We start from the raw sequence: 14,969 nt of genomic DNA on the forward strand, positions 1-14,969 counted from the left end.
ACCCACTGACAGTGCAGCGCTTTCTCTGTGATAACCCACTAACAGTGCAGCACTTTCTCTGTGATAACCCACTGACACCGCAGCACTTTCTCTGTGATAACCCACTTACAGTGCAGCACTTTCTCTGTGATAACTCACTGACAGTGCAGCACTTTCTCTGTGATAACTCACTGACAGTGCAGCACTTTCTCTGTGATAACTCTCTGACAGTGCAGCACTTTCTCGGTGATAACTCACCGAGAGTGCAGCACTTTCTCTGTGATAACCCACTGACAGGACAGCACTTTCTCTGTGATAACCCACTGACAGTGCAGCACTTTCTCTGTGATAACTCACTGACAGTGCAGCACTTTCTCTGTGATAACCCACTGACAGTACAGCACTTTCTCTGTGATAAATCACTGTCAGTGCAGCACTTTCTCTGTGATAACCTACTGACAGTGCAGCACTTTCTCTGTGATAACTCACTGACAGTGCAGCACTTTCTCTGTGATAACCCACTGACAGTGCAGCACTTTCTCTGTGATAACCCACTGACAGTGCAGCACTTTTCCTGTGATAACCCACCGACAGTGCAGCACTTTCTCTGTGATAACCCACCGACAGTACAGCACTTTCTCTGTGATAACCCACTGACAGTGCAGCACTTTCTCTGTGATAACCCACTGACAGTGCAGCACTTTCTCTGTGATAACTCACTGACAGTGCAGCACTTTCTCTGTGATAACCCACAGACAGTGCAACACTTGCTCTGTAATAACACACTGACAGTGCAGCACTTTCTCTGTGGTAACACACTTACAGTGCAGCACTTTCTCTGTGATAACACACTGACAGTGCAGCACTTTCTCTGTGATAACACACTGACAGTGCAGCACATTCTCTGTGATAACTCACTGACAGTGCAGCACTTTCTCTGTGATAACACACTGACAGTGCAGCACTTTCAGTGTGATAACACACTGACAGTGCAGCACTTTCTCTGCGATAACCCACTGACAGTGGAGCACTTGCTCTGCGATAACTCACTGTCAGTGCAGCACTTTCTCTGTGATAAATCACCAACAGTGCAGCACTTTCTCTGTGATAACCCACTGACAGTGCAGCACTTTCTCTGTGATAACCCACTGACAGTGCAGCACTTTCTCTGTGATAACCCACTGACAGTGCAGCACTTTCTCTGTGATAAACCACTGACAGTGCAGCACTTTCTCTGTGATAACCCACTGACAGTGCAGCACTTTCTCTGTGATAACCCACTGACAGTGCAGCACTTTCTCTGTGATAACCCACTGACAGTGCCGCACTTTCTCTGTGATAACTAACTGACAGTGCAGCACTTTCTCTGTGATAACCCACTGACAGTGCAGCACTTTCTCTGTGATAACCCACTGACAGTGCAGCACTTTCTCTGTGATAACCCACTGACAGTGCAGCACTTTCTCTGTGATAAACCACTGACAGGGCAGCACTTTCTCTGTGATAACCCACTGACAGTGCAGCACTTTCTCTGTGAAAACCCACTGACAGTGCAGCACTTTCTCTGTGATAACCCACTGACAGTGCAGCACTTTCTCTGTGATAACTAACTGACAGTGCAGCACTTTCTCTGTGATAACCCACTGACAGTGCAGCGCTTTCTCTGTGATAACTCACTGACAGTGCAGCACTTTCTCTGTGATAACCCACTGACAGTGCAGCGCTTTCTCTGTGATAACCCACCGACAGTACAGCACTTTCTCTGTGATAACCCACTGACAGTGCAGCACTTTCTCTGTGATAACCCACTGACAGTGCAGCACTTTCTCTGTGATAACTCACTGACAGTGCAGCACTTTCTCTGTGATAACTCACTGACAGTGCAGCACTTTCTCTGTGATAACTGTCTGACAGTGCAGCACTTTCTCGGTGATAACTCACTGGCAGTGCAGCACTTTCTCTGTGATAACCCACTGACAGGACAGCACTTTCTCTGTGATAACCCACTGACAGTGCAGCACTTTCTCTGTGATAACTCACTGACAGTGCAGCACTTTCACTGTGATAACCCACTGACAGTACAGCACATTCTCTGTGATAAATCACTGTCAGTGCAGCACTTTCTCTGTGATAACCTACTGACAGTGCAGCACTTTCTCTGTGATAACTCACTGACAGTGCAGCACTTTCTCTGTGATAACCCACTGACAGTGCAGCACTTTCTCTGTGATAACCCACTGACAGTGCAGCACTTTCTCTGTGATAACCCACTGACAGTGCAGCACTTTTCCTGTGATAACCCACCGACAGTGCAGCACTTTCTCTGTGATAACCCACCGACAGTACAGCACTTTCTCTGTGATAACCCACTGACAGTGCAGCACTTTCTCTGTCATAACCCACTGACAGTGCAGCACTTTCTCTGTGATAACTCACTGACAGTGCAGCACTTTCTCTGTGATAACCCACTGACAGTGCAGCAATTGCTCTGTGATAACACACTGACAGTGCAGCACTTTCTCTGTGATAACCCACTGACAGTGCAGCACTTTCTCTGTGATAACCCACCAACAGTACAGCACTTTCCCTGAGATAACACACTGACAGTGCAGCACTTTCTCTGTGATAACCCACTGACAGTGCAGCACTTTCTGTGTGATAACCCACTGACAGTTCAACACTTTCTTTGTGATAAGCCACTGACAGTTCAACACTTTCCCTGTGATAACACAATGACAGTGCAGCACTTTTTCTGTGATAACCCACCGACAGGGAAGTAAATTCTCTGTCATAACCCACTGTCAGTGCAGCACTTTCCCTGTGATAACCCACTGACAGTGCAGCACTTTCCCTGTGATAACCCACTGACAGTGCAGCACTTTCTCTGTGAAAACCTACTGACAGTGCAGCACTTTGTCTGTGTTAAACCACTGACAGTGAAGCACTTTCCCTGTGATAACCCACTGACAGTGCAGCACATTCCCTGTGATAACTCACTGACAGTGCAGCACTTTCTCTGTGATAACCTACTGACAGTGCAGCACTTTCTCTGTGATAACCCACTGACAGTGCAGCACTTTCTCTGTGATAACCTACTGACAGTGCAGCACTTTCTCTGTGATAACACACTGGCAGTGCATCACTTTCTCTGTGATAACCCATTGACAGTGCAGCACGTTCTCTGTGATAACTCACTGACAGTGCAGCACTTTCTCTGTGATAACACACTGACAGTGCAGCACTTTCTCTGTGATAACACACTGACAGTGCAGCACCTTCTCTGTGATAACACACTTACAGTGCAGCACTTTCTCTGTGATAAATCACTGTCAGTGCAGCACTTTCTCTGTGATAACCTACTGACAGTGCAGCACTTTCTCTGTGATAACTCACTGACAGTGCAGCACTTTCTCTGTGATAACCTACTGACAGTGCAGCACTTTCTCTGTGATAACCCACTGACAGTGCAGCACTTTCTCTGTGATAACCTACTGACAGTGCAGCACTTTCTCTGTGATAACACACTGGCAGTGCATCACTTTCTCTGTGATAACCCATTGACAGTGCAGCACTTTCTCTGTGATAACTCACTGACAGTGCAGCACTTTCTCTGTGATAACCTACTGACAGTGCAGCACTTTCTCTGTGATAACCCACTGACAGTACAGCACATTCTCTGTGATAAATCACTGTCAGTGCAGCACTTTGTCTGTGATAACCTACTGACAGTGCAGCACTTTCTCTGTGATAACTCACTGACAGTGCAGCACTTTCTCTGTGATAACCTACTGACAGTGCAGCACTTTCTCTGTGATAACCCACTGACAGTGCAGCACTTTCTCTGTGATAACCTACTGACAGTGCAGCACTTTCTCTGTGATAACACACTGGCAGTGCATCACTTTCTCTGTGATAACCCATTGACAGTGCAGCACTTTCTCTGTGATAACTCACTGACAGTGCAGCACTTTCTCTGTGATAACACACTGACAGTGCAGCACTTTCGCTGTGATAACACACTGACAGTGCAGCACCTTCTCTGTGATAACACACTTACAGTGCAGCACTTTCTCTGTGATAACCCACTGACAGTGCAGCACTTTCTCTGCGATAACACACTGACAGTGCAGCACTTTCTCTGTGATAATTCACTGACAGTGCAGCACTTTCTCTGTGATAACACACTGACAGTGCAGCACTTTCTCTGTGATAACACACTGACAGTGCAGCACTTTCTCTGCGATAACCCACTGACAGTGGAGCACTTGCTCTGCGATAACTCACTGTCAGTGCAGCACTTTCTCTGTGATAAATCACCAACAGTGCAGCACTTTCTCTGTGATAACCCACTGACAGTGCAGCACTTTCTCTGTGATAACCCACTGACAGTGCAGCACTTTCTCTGTGATAACCCACTGACAGTGCAGCACTTTCTCTGTGATAACCCACTGACAGGGCAGCACTTTCTCTGTGATAATCCACTGACAGTGCAGCACTTTCTCTGTGATAACCCACTGACAGTGCAGCACTTTCCCTGTGATAACTCACTGACAGTGCAGCACTTTCTCTGTGATAACCCACTGACAGTGTAACGCTTTCTCTGTGATAACCCACTGACAGTGCAGCACTTTTTCTGTGATAACCCACTGACAGTGCAGCACTTTCTCTGTGATAACCCACTGACAGAACAGCACTTTCTCTGTGATAACTCACTGACAGTGCAGCACTTTCTCTGTGATAACCCACTGACAGTGCAACACTTTCTCTGTGATAACTCACTGACAGTGCAGCACTTTCTCTGTGATAACTCACTGACAGTGCAGCACTTTCTCTGTGATAACTCACTGACAGTGCAGCACTTTCTCTGGATAACCCACTGACAGGATAGCACTTTCTCTGTGATAACCCACTGACAGTGCAGCACTTCCTCTGTGATAACTCACTGACAGTGCAGCACTTTCTCTGTGATAACCCACTGACAGTACAGCACTTTCTCTGTGATAAATCACTGTCAGTGCAGCACTTTCTCTGTGATAACCTACTGACAGTGCAGCACTTTCTCTGTGATAACTCACTGACAGTGCAGCACTTTCTCTGTGATAACCCACTGACAGTGCAGCACTTTCTCTGTGATAACCCACTGACAGTGCAGCACTTTTCCTGTGATAACCCAACGACAGTGCAGCACTTTCTCTGTGATAACTCACTGACAGTGCAGCACTTTCTCTGCGATAACTCACTGTCAGTGCAGCACTTTCTCTGTGATAACCTACTGACAGTGCAGCACTTTCTCTGTGATAACTCACTGACAGTGCAGCACTTTCTCTGTGAGAACCTACTGACAGTGCAGCACTTTCTCTGTGATAACCCACTGACAGTGCAGCACTTTCTCTGTGATAACCCACTGACAGTGCAGCACTTTCTCTGTGATAACCCACTGACAGTGCAGCACTTTCTCTGTGATAACCCACTGACAGTGCAGCACTTTCCCTGTGATAACACACTGACAGTTCAGCAGTTTCACTGTGATAACTTACCGACAGTGCAGCACTTTCTCTGTGATAAATCACCGACAGTGCAGCAGTTTCACTGTGATAACTTACCGACAGTGCAGCACTTTCTCTGTGATAACCCACTGACAGTGCACCACTTTCTCTGTGATAACACACTGACAGTACAGCACTTTCCCTGTGATAAACCACTGACAGTACAGCACTTTCCCGGTGATAACCCACTGACAGTGCAGCACTTTCTCTGTGATAACCCACTGACAGTGCAGCACTTTCTCTGTGATAACCCACCGACAGTACAGCAATTTCTCTGTGATAACACATTGACAGTGCAGCACTTTCCCTGTGATAACCCACAGACAGTGCAGCACTTTCTCTGTGATAACCCACCGACAGTGCAGCACTTCCTCTGTGATAACCCACTGACAGTGCAGCACTTTCCTTGTTATAACCCACTGACAGTGCAGCACTTCTCTGTGATAACACTTTGACAGTGCAGCACTTTCTCTATGATAACCCACTGACAGTGCAGCACTTTCTCTGTGATAACCCACCGACAGTGCAGCACTTTCCCTGTGATAACCCACTGACAGTGCAGCACTTCTCTGTGATAACACATTGAGAGTGCAGCACTTTCCCTGCGATAACCCACCGACAGTGCAGCACTTTCTCTGTGATGACTCACCAGCAGTGAGGACTTTCTCTGTGATAACTCACCGACAGTGCAGCACTTTCTCTGTGATACATCAACGACATTGCAGCAGTTTCACTGTGATAACTTACCGACAGTGCAGCACTTTCTCTGTGATAACCCACTGACAGTGCAGCACTTTCTCTGTGATAAATCACCGACAGTGCAGCAGTTTCACTGTGATAAATCACTGACATTGCAGCACTTTCTCTGTGATAACTTACCGACAGTGCAGCACTTTCTCTGTGATAACTCACCGACAGTACAGCACTTTCCCTGTGATAACCCACTGACAGTGCAGCACTTTCCCTGTGATAACCCACTGACAGTGCAGCACTTCTCTGTGATAACACTTTGACAGTGCAGCACTTTCTCTATGATAACCCACTGACAGTGCAGCACTTTCTCTGTGATAACCTACCGACAGTGCAGCACTTTCCCTGTCATAACCCACTGACAGTGCAGCACTTTCTCTGTGATTACCCACTGACAGTTCAGCACTTTCTCTGCGATAACACACTGACAGTGCAGCACTTTCTCTGTGATAATTCACTGACAGTGCAGCACTTTCTCTGTGATAACACACTGACAGTGCAGCACTTTCTCTGTGATAACACACTGACAGTGCAGCACTTTCTCTGCGATAACCCACTGACAGTGGAGCACTTGCTCTGCGATAACTCACTGTCAGTGCAACACTTTCTCTGTGATAAATCACCAACAGTGCAGCACTTTCTCTGTGATAACCCACTGACAGTGCAGCACTTTCTCTGTGATAACCCACTGACAGTGCAGCACTTTCTCTGTGATAACCCACTGACAGTGCAGCACTTTCTCTGTGATAACCCACTGACAGGGCAGCACTTTCTCTGTGATAATCCACTGACAGTGCAGCACTTTCTCTGTGATAACCCACTGACAGTGCAGCACTTTCCCTGTGATAACTCACTGACAGTGCAGCACTTTCTCTGTGATAACCCACTGACAGTGTAACGCTTTCTCTGTGATAACCCACTGACAGTGCAGCACTTTTTCTGTGATAACCCACTGACAGTGCAGCACTTTCTCTGTGATAACCCACTGACAGAACAGCACTTTCTCTGTGATAACTCACTGACAGTGCAGCACTTTCTCTGTGATAACCCACTGACAGTGCAACACTTTCTCTGTGATAACTCACTGACAGTGCAGCACTTTCTCTGTGATAACTCACTGACAGTGCAGCACTTTCTCTGTGATAACTCACTGACAGTGCAGCACTTTCTCTGTGATAACCCACTGACAGGATAGCACTTTCTCTGTGATAACCCACTGACAGTGCAGCACTTCCTCTGTGATAACTCACTGACAGTGCAGCACTTTCTCTGTGATAACCCACTGACAGTACAGCACTTTCTCTGTGATAAATCACTGTCAGTGCAGCACTTTCTCTGTGATAACCTACTGACAGTGCAGCACTTTCTCTGTGATAACTCACTGACAGTGCAGCACTTTCTCTGTGATAACCCACTGACAGTGCAGCACTTTCTCTGTGATAACCCACTGACAGTGCAGCACTTTTCCTGTGATAACCCACCGACAGTGCAGCACTTTCTCTGTGATAACTCACTGACAGTGCAGCACTTTCTCTGCGATAACTCACTGTCAGTGCAGCACTTTCTCTGTGATAACCTACTGACAGTGCAGCACTTTCTCTGTGATAACTCACTGACAGTGCAGCACTTTCTCTGTGAGAACCTACTGACAGTGCAGCACTTTCTCTGTGATAACCCACTGACAGTGCAGCACTTTCTCTGTGATAACCCACTGACAGTGCAGCACTTTCTCTGTGATAACCCACTGACAGTGCAGCACTTTCTCTGTGATAACCCACTGACAGTGCAGCACTTTCCCTGTGATAACACACTGACAGTTCAGCAGTTTCACTGTGATAACTTACCGACAGTGCAGCACTTTCTCTGTGATAAATCACCGACAGTGCAGCAGTTTCACTGTGATAACTTACCGACAGTGCAGCACTTTCTCTGTGATAACCCACTGACAGTGCACCACTTTCTCTGTGATAACACACTGACAGTACAGCACTTTCCCTGTGATAAACCACTGACAGTACAGCACTTTCCCGGTGATAACCCACTGACAGTGCAGCACTTTCTCTGTGATAACCCACTGACAGTGCAGCACTTTCTCTGCGATAACACACTGACAGTGCAGCACTTTCTCTGTGATAATTCACTGACAGTGCAGCACTTTCTCTGTGATAACACACTGACAGTGCAGCACTTTCTCTGTGATAACCCACTGACAGTGCAGCACTTTCTCTGCGATAACCCACTGACAGTGGAGCACTTGCTCTGCGATAACTCACTGTCAGTGCAGCACTTTCTCTGTGATAAATCACCAACAGTGCAGCACTTTCTCTGTGATAACCCACTGACAGTGCAGCACTTTCTCTGTGATAACCCACTGACAGTGCAGCACTTTCTCTGTGATAACCCACTGACAGTGCAGCACTTTCTCTGTGATAACCCACTGACAGTGCAGCACTTTCTCTGTGATAACCCACTGACAGGGCAGCACTTTCTCTGTGATAATCCACTGACAGTGCAGCACTTTCTCTGTGATAACCCACTGACAGTGCAGCACTTTCCCTGTGATAACTCACTGACAGTGCAGCACTTTCTCTGTGATAACCCACTGACAGTGTAACGCTTTCTCTGTGATAACCCACTGACAGTGCAGCACTTTTTCTGTGATAACCCACTGACAGTGCAGCACTTTCTCTGTGATAACCCACTGACAGAACAGCACTTTCTCTGTGATAACTCACTGACAGTGCAGCACTTTCTCTGTGATAACCCACTGACAGTGCAACACTTTCTCTGTGATAACTCACTGACAGTGCAGCACTTTCTCTGTGATAACTCACTGACAGTGCAGCACTTTCTCTGTGATAACTCACTGACAGTGCAGCACTTTCTCTGTGATAACCCACTGACAGGATAGCACTTTCTCTGTGATAACCCACTGACAGTGCAGCACTTCCTCTGTGATAACTCACTGACAGTGCAGCACTTTCTCTGTGATAACCCACTGACAGTACAGCACTTTCTCTGTGATAAATCACTGTCAGTGCAGCACTTTCTCTGTGATAACCTACTGACAGTGCAGCACTTTCTCTGTGATACCTCACTGACAGTGCAGCACTTTCTCTGTGATAACCCACTGACAGTGCAGCACTTTCTCTGTGATAACCCACTGACAGTGCAGCACTTTTCCTGTGATAACCCACCGACAGTGCAGCACTTTCTCTGTGATAACTCACTGACAGTGCAGCACTTTCTCTGCGATAACTCACTGTCAGTGCAGCACTTTCTCTGTGATAACCTACTGACAGTGCAGCACTTTCTCTGTGATAACTCACTGACAGTGCAGCACTTTCTCTGTGAGAACCTACTGACAGTGCAGCACTTTCTCTGTGATAACCCACTGACAGTGCAGCACTTTCTCTGTGATAACCCACTGACAGTGCAGCACTTTCTCTGTGATAACCCACTGACAGTGCAGCACTTTCTCTGTGATAACCCACTGACAGTGCAGCACTTTCCCTGTGATAACACACTGACAGTTCAGCAGTTTCACTGTGATAACTTACCGACAGTGCAGCACTTTCTCTGTGATAAATCACCGACAGTGCAGCAGTTTCACTGTGATAACTTACCGACAGTGCAGCACTTTCTCTGTGATAACCCACTGACAGTGCACCACTTTCTCTGTGATAACACACTGACAGTACAGCACTTTCCCTGTGATAAACCACTGACAGTACAGCACTTTCCCGGTGATAACCCACTGACAGTGCAGCACTTTCTCTGTGATAACCCACTGACAGTGCAGCACTTTCTCTGTGATAACCCACCGACAGTACAGCAATTTCTCTGTGATAACACATTGACAGTGCAGCACTTTCCCTGTGATAACCCACAGACAGTGCAGCACTTTCTCTGTGATAACCCACCGACAGTGCAGCACTTCCTCTGTGATAACCCACTGACAGTGCAGCACTTTCCTTGTTATAACCCACTGACAGTGCAGCACTTCTCTGTGATAACACTTTGACAGTGCAGCACTTTCTCTATGATAACCCACTGACAGTGCAGCACTTTCTCTGTGATAACCCACCGACAGTGCAGCACTTTCCCTGTGATAACCCACTGACAGTGCAGCACTTCTCTGTGATAACACATTGAGAGTGCAGCACTTTCCCTGCGATAACCCACCGACAGTGCAGCACTTTCTCTGTGATGACTCACCAGCAGTGAGGACTTTCTCTGTGATAACTCACCGACAGTGCAGCACTTTCTCTGTGATACATCAACGACATTGCAGCAGTTTCACTGTGATAACTTACCGACAGTGCAGCACTTTCTCTGTGATAACCCACTGACAGTGCAGCACTTTCTCTGTGATAAATCACCGACAGTGCAGCAGTTTCACTGTGATAAATCACTGACATTGCAGCACTTTCTCTGTGATAACTTACCGACAGTGCAGCACTTTCTCTGTGATAACTCACCGACAGTACAGCACTTTCCCTGTGATAACCCACTGACAGTGCAGCACTTTCCCTGTGATAACCCACTGACAGTGCAGCACTTCTCTGTGATAACACTTTGACAGTGCAGCACTTTCTCTATGATAACCCACTGACAGTGCAGCACTTTCTCTGTGATAACCCACCGACAGTGCAGCACTTTCCCTGTCATAACCCACTGACAGTGCAGCACTTCTATGTGATAACACATTGAGAGTGCAGCACTTTCCCTGCGATAACCCACCGACAGTGCAGCACTTTCTCTGTGATGACTCACCAGCAGTGAGGACTTTCTCTGTGATAACTCACCGACAGTGCAGCACTTTCTCTGTGATACATCAACGACATTGCAGCAGTTTCACTGTGATAACTTACCGACAGTGCAGCACTTTCTCTGTGATAACCCACTGACAGTGCAGCACTTTCTCTGTGATAAATCACCGACAGTGCAGCAGTTTCACTGTGATAAATCACTGACATTGCAGCACTTTCTCTGTGATAACTTACCGACAGTGCAGCACTTTCTCTGTGATAACTCACCGACAGTACAGCACTTTCCCTGTGATAACCCACTGACAGTGCAGCACGTTCCCTGTGATTACCCACTGACAGTGCAGCACTTTCTCTGTGATAACCCACTGACAGTGCAGCACTTTCTCTGTGATAACCCACTGACAGTGCAGCACTTTCTCTTTGATAACCCACTGACAGTGCAGCACTTTCTCTGTGATAACTCACTGACAGTGCAGCACTTTCTCTGTGATAACCCACTGACAGTGCAGCACTTTCTCTGTGATAACTCACTGACAGTGCAGCACTTTCTCTGTGATAACCCACTGACAGTGCAGCGCTTTCTCTGTGATAACCCACTAACAGTGCAGCACTTTCTCTGTGATAACCCACTGACACCGCAGCACTTTCTCTGTGATAACCCACTGACAGTGCAGCACTTTCTCTGTGATAACTCACTGACAGTGCAGCACTTTCTCTGTGATAACTCACTGACAGTGCAGCACTTTCTCTGTGATAACTCTCTGACAGTGCAGCACTTTCTCGGTGATAACTCACCGAGAGTGCAGCACTTTCTCTGTGATAACCCACTGACAGGACAGCACTTTCTCTGTGATAACCCACTGACAGTGCAGCACTTTCTCTGTGATAACTCACTGACAGTGCAGCACTTTCTCTGTGATAACCCACTGACAGTACAGCACTTTCTCTGTGATAAATCACTGTCAGTGCAGCACTTTCTCTGTGATAACCTACTGACAGTGCAGCACTTTCTCTGTGATAACTCACTGACAGTGCAGCACTTTCTCTGTGATAACCCACTGACAGTGCAGCACTTTCTCTGTGATAACCCACTGACAGTGCAGCACTTTTCCTGTGATAACCCACCGACAGTGCAGCACTTTCTCTGTGATAACCCACCGACAGTACAGCACTTTCTCTGTGATAACCCACTGACAGTGCAGCACTTTCTCTGTGATAACCCACTGACAGTGCAGCACTTTCTCTGTGATAACTCACTGACAGTGCAGCACTTTCTCTGTGATAACCCACAGACAGTGCAACACTTGCTCTGTAATAACACACTGACAGTGCAGCACTTTCTCTGTGGTAACACACTTACAGTGCAGCACTTTCTCTGTGATAACACACTGACAGTGCAGCACTTTCTCTGTGATAACACACTGACAGTGCAGCACTTTCTCTGTGATAACTCACTGACAGTGCAGCACTTTCTCTGTGATAACACACTGACAGTGCAGCACTTTCAGTGTGATAACACACTGACAGTGCAGCACTTTCTCTGCGATAACCCACTGACAGTGGAGCACTTGCTCTGCGATAACTCACTGTCAGTGCAGCACTTTCTCTGTGATAAATCACCAACAGTGCAGCACTTTCTCTGTGATAACCCACTGACAGTGCAGCACTTTCTCTGTGATAACCCACTGACAGTGCAGCACTTTCTCTGTGATAACCCACTGACAGTGCAGCACTTTCTCTGTGATAAACCACTGACAGGGCAGCACTTTCTCTGTGATAACCCACTGACAGTGCAGCACTTTCTCTGTGATAACCCACTGACAGTGCAGCACTTTCTCTGTGATAACCCACTGACAGTGCCGCACTTTCTCTGTGATAACTAACTGACAGTGCAGCACTTTCTCTGTGATAACCCACTGACAGTGCAGCACTTTCTCTGTGATAACCCACTGACAGTGCAGCACTTTCTCTGTGATAACCCACTGACAGTGCAGCAATTTCTCTGTGATAAACCACTGACAGGGCAGCACTTTCTCTGTGATAACCCACTGACAGTGCAGCACTTTCTCTGTGAAAACCCACTGACAGTGCAGCACTTTCTCTGTGATAACCCACTGACAGTGCAGCACTTTCTCTGTGATAACTAACTGACAGTGCAGCACTTTCTCTGTGATAACCCACTGACAGTGCAGCGCTTTCTCTGTGATAACTCACTGACAGTGCAGCACTTTCTCTGTGATAACCCACTGACAGTGCAGCGCTTTCTCTGTGATAACCCACCGACAGTACAGCACTTTCTCTGTGATAACCCACTGACAGTGCAGCACTTTCTCTGTGATAACCCACTGACAGTGCAGCACTTTCTCTGTGATAACTCACTGACAGTGCAGCACTTTCTCTGTGATAACTCACTGACAGTGCAGCACTTTCTCTGTGATAACTCTCTGACAGTGCAGCACTTTCTCGGTGATAACTCACTGGCAGTGCAGCACTTTCTCTGTGATAACCCACTGACAGGACAGCACTTTCTCTGTGATAACCCACTGACAGTGCAGCACTTTCTCTGTGATAACTCACTGACAGTGCAGCACTTTCACTGTGATAACCCACTGACAGTACAGCACATTCTCTGTGATAAATCACTGTCAGTGCAGCACTTTCTCTGTGATAACCTACTGACAGTGCAGCACTTTCTCTGTGATAACTCACTGACAGTGCAGCACTTTCTCTGTGATAACCCACTGACAGTGCAGCACTTTCTCTGTGATAACCCACTGACAGTGCAGCACTTTCTCTGTGATAACCCACTGACAGTGCAGCACTTTTCCTGTGATAACCCACCGACAGTGCAGCACTTTCTCTGTGATAACCCACCGACAGTACAGCACTTTCTCTGTGATAACCCACTGACAGTGCAGCACTTTCTCTGTGATAACCCACTGACAGTGCAGCACTTTCTCTGTGATAACTCACTGACAGTGCAGCACTTTCTCTGTGATAACCCACTGACAGTGCAGCAATTGCTCTGTGATAACACACTGACAGTGCAGCACTTTCTCTGTGATAACCCACTGACAGTGCAGCACTTTCTCTGTGATAACCCACCAACAGTGCAGCACTTTCCCTGAGATAACACACTGACAGTGCAGCACTTTCTCTGTGATAACCCACTGACAGTGCAGCACTTTCTGTGTGATAACCCACTGACAGTTCAACACTTTCTTTGTGATAAGCCACTGACAGTTCAACACTTTCCCTGTGATAACACAATGACAGTGCAGCACTTTTTCTGTGATAACCCACCGACAGGGAAGTAAATTCTCTGTCATAACCCACTGTCAGTGCAGCACTTTCCCTGTGATAACCCACTGACAGTGCAGCACTTTCCCTGTGATAACCCACTGACAGTGCAGCACTTTCTCTGTGATAACCTACTGACAGTGCAGCACTTTCTCTGTGATAACCCACTGACAGTGCAGCACTTTCTCTGTGATAACCTACTGACAGTGCAGCACTTTCTCTGTGATAACACACTGGCAGTGCATCACTTTCTCTGTGATAACCCATTGACAGTGCAGCACGTTCTCTGTGATAACTCACTGACAGTGCAGCACTTTGTCTGTGTTAAACCACTGACAGTGAAGCACTTTCCCTGTGATAACCCACTGACAGTGCAGCACATTCCCTGTGATAACTCACTGACAGTGCAGCACTTTCTCTGTGATAACCTACTGACAGTGCAGCACTTTCTCTGTGATAACCCACTGACAGTGCAGCACTTTCTCTGTGATAACCTACTGACAGTGCAGCACTTTCTCTGTGATAACACACTGGCAGTGCATCACTTTCTCTGTGATAACCCATTGACAGTGCAGCACGTTCTCTGTGATAACTCACTGACAGTGCAGCACTTTCTCTGTGA

The sequence above is a fragment of the Chiloscyllium punctatum genome, chromosome 13, assembly GCF_047496795.1.
Source record: "Chiloscyllium punctatum isolate Juve2018m chromosome 13, sChiPun1.3, whole genome shotgun sequence".
In the NCBI taxonomy this organism is placed as follows: Eukaryota; Metazoa; Chordata; class Chondrichthyes; order Orectolobiformes; family Hemiscylliidae; genus Chiloscyllium; species Chiloscyllium punctatum.